The following is a 3639-nucleotide window of genomic DNA, read 5'->3' as shown; positions in this document are numbered from 1 at the left end:
AATGCCCAATAAAGTCTTTAATTATGGCATGGTTTAACAGTATGTGGAGGTACCCTGAGCAGTCTGTGGCAATGCTTGTTTAGCTGGTTCCTTATGGAGTCAGCAGGATGTGCTTACCTCGGAGCCCCAGCGTGCTGCAGGCTGCTCTGGTTCAGCTGGGTGTCGGCCCTCCAGTCACTCTGCCTACTGACCTTGGATGAGACTGGAGTCAGAGGCTGCAGAACAATCGGATGTCCTTGTTCTGTAACCTCTGTAAAGGCTTCAAGGTTGTTTGAAATCTAGCAAAATAGTTTTCAGAGGACTCCTTGCAATTTCACAAGATATTGCAGGATTTCCCTTACAAAAACATGAAAAAGCTGCCAGGAAAACTGAAATAAAGAACTTTAAAATCAGATTAAATAGATACCAGTGATTTTTCCAGGATTCTTCCATCCTTCATTTTCTAACTTGTTAATACAAATGCTTTTCAAGAAGTAGGTCAGTGCTAACAAGAAAGTTATAGTGTTTGCATCTTGTCCAATTTTAACTAATGCTATGTTATTTCATCAGTGTTTTTTATAAACCACCGATAAAACTAAAGATGTACTTGCTTCAACATCCTCCTTAAGATGTTGCCAAACTCATATTAAGTATATACAAAGATTTTGTAACTTAAGATGCAAATGCATCATTTTATGTTTGTTATCACTTGACAGCATTGTCATAAAATGCTATTTTTAGTGCCACTGTTGTCTCCATTAGTAATTTTTTTTGTTATTCTGGCAAATGTAAAACTTGTCTGAAAATACACAGAGAACCACAAAAATTGTAGGTTCCAAATGACAATGAGAGCTACAAGTTGTCATGATTAACCCAGATTTACAGCATAAACTTTAGCTTTTTCGTTACTCTGTGGTATAGGACCATAGAAAGAAAATAAACTTACTATGCTGGTGTCAGACGTCTTGACAGCTTAGTAGACATTGCATTCCTATTTTCTTTCCTGTCTCATATGGCACTGCAGTCTTCCATACCATATAGTAGTTGCATAATTGTTCCCTTTCAAGCATACAAACAATGAGGTCAACTTGGGTCATGTCAAATACCACATACAAAACCATTTAAGATAACAAGTCATGTAATCACATATATCACCCTTTGCCTGGATTTCTGGATAAAGCTAGAAGTGTGTTACAATACACGAAAGTAGCAGAGCTCACCAACTGGCTGTTTTGCCTGTAATAGGCAACTAATGAGGAAAGTGTTTAATACAGACAAGCTAGAATTGAAAGCTGCCTTCCTCTAAATCTTCATACATCTTCTTTACACTGACCTTTTCAAGGCAAAACCTGTGTTTTCCAGCAGAAAAAAAAAATTACAGGGATGAAAGTTTAATTTTATTTTAGTGGTTTTATTTTAGTGGTTTTAATAACATTCAGCTATGTTGCATTTTAAAGAAGCCTAATTATCAGATGTAACATCTGGGATACAGTATCTATCAGACAGTGTTTTATCCAAACTGGGCAGAGATACAAGGAAGTGTTATTTGTATGTATTAACTGGAACATAGAGAGAAAGGTCAACACTTTCCCTATTCATCCTTCATCAGTAGAGAGACTGCCAAGAAAGCAGGGTAAATGTAAAGCACTTTAATCAACAAAAATTTGTGCATTCAAAAATATGCAGGACACATGAAAGCAAAGAAGCAGCTTTTACCTACACATTTTTTTTCTTTTATTGAAACATTCAGTTCAGCTAAAGAGCACATCACAGACCTCTTCTGTTCTCAACTGAAACCAAAAGAAGTGTTTTCTCTCTTGCTATGGCAGTTGACAAGAAGCACAGAAACACTGTTCCTAAACAAGCTGCAATTAAGAGAAAGCAGAACATGCTTAAAATACTTCATGTGAATATGGTTTTTTCCACTCTGCAGCACTTTTGAAATATTTAAACAGTTGTTTCTATAATCCTCCCAAGTACTTGTGACAGTAGTAACAATGACTGACTCTTCAATTCAAGCTGTTCTGCCTTCAGAGATTTTGAGAGTCTCTTTTGTTACCTCTACTACAAGGCCTCACAGAGAAGTACTTTCCTTCTAACCTTTAAGTCCTAGAAAGTTTCAAGCTGCTGCTGGAGGGTATGTGGGCAGATGGATTCAACAGCCCTGTTGGTTTCTGTTATGATGTAAATGTATGTTTCTAACCCTATACACCCCTCATTAGCCAGATTCCCAGTCATCTGCTACAGCACTGGCACCAGTCAAATTCCCAGTAAAGCACAACAGAGTGGCTTTTCCTGTATGGAGGGTTGCTCAACACAGCTTTATTCAGAATAACACAGAAGTGCCTGACTGGGTTAGAGCAGCAGCCTATCAAGGCCAATGTTTTGGGCCAGGTGTCTCCTGCAGTGACAGGAGATACTGCCTAGAGACATGGTGTGAACCTGGCCACCTCCTGTGGGCTGTTCTCATACTCTTCCAGCATCACTGGATTAAGGAGCACACCTCTGCCTATTCCCTGTAGTGTTTGCTTTGGTACCCCTATCTGTGATACCATTCCCCTGCTACTTTCAGTGAGTGCCCCCCACCCAGCTGTAATATTGGAGGATTTGATGAGTGACACTTCACATTCTCAACCACCTTAGTGGTTCTCAGTAGCCTTCCTGATGATGTCCAGCATACTGATTTCTTGCTGCTGCTGGGCACTGAGTTGGAAGGTCACTTTTCTCACTTGGTATCTCTGATGTGGCCTACAACACAACTCCAGTCCCTTTCTCCATCATAGATTTTGTTTTCTCTCCAGTCCTATTTACTTTGAATGCATGAGAGCTGTCAGAGTTAAAATCCAATATAATTTAGCAGCTGGTGGCTTCAAACTGCTACAGTTTTAATCAGAAAACAAAATAGAATCCTGACTGGAAAACAAAACTGATCTAGAACAGAACTTGCAATAGCATTTTGAAAATATTTCCAAACATACTTATATATAAAAGCTACTGCTTCAAAATATTAATTTGACTGAGATCTGACATCCCCTAGCAAGTATTTATGCAGCAGATGGACTATTTAGACTGGGTTTTGCACAAGCCTTTGTTGCAGGACAGAAGATAGGATGCCCTGGCCACTCAGTGCTGCTCTTTAGGTGGTCAGTGGGCTTGTTCACCAAGGGGCCTCCTCCGGTGATCTGCAGTCTTTAGTGGAAGAGGGCTGACATACGTATGAGTTGCATGGATATTACTAAGGATATGCCCTGTAGGTGACAGCAGGCCTGTTTCTCAAGCCTGGGCAGGTGTGTTTATTTGTCTGTGTTTCTGTGCTTCCATGATCTATATGAACTCTATGAAGTAATGTCCATGCTCCAGGTGTGCCCCAACTAGTGATTCACTGTGTATCCAAGTGTGAGGAGCCATTCTAATCTTGGTTTGCCTCAACACTGCTTGTCATAGGCATGTGGGGGAAGGGGTGCACACGTGCAGCCTGCAGGAGGCAAACAGGAGATGGGTGAAGCCTTGTCTCTGGGGGGATTTCGCCTGGCAACACCTCCATGGGCACCTGGAGACACTGCTCACCCCAGAGACATCTCTCCAATCAGATGGTGGAAGGGTTCCACCAATGGAAGAAGCTTGGACTGGACCAATGGTCTCCTGGTCAGCAGGCAGACT

This window comes from Malurus melanocephalus, unplaced genomic scaffold, assembly GCF_030028575.1.
Source record: "Malurus melanocephalus ecotype Western Australia unplaced genomic scaffold, MMel_1.1 scaffold_114, whole genome shotgun sequence".
Classification (NCBI taxonomy): Eukaryota; Metazoa; Chordata; class Aves; order Passeriformes; family Maluridae; genus Malurus; species Malurus melanocephalus.
This window is presented reverse-complemented; position numbering follows the sequence as displayed.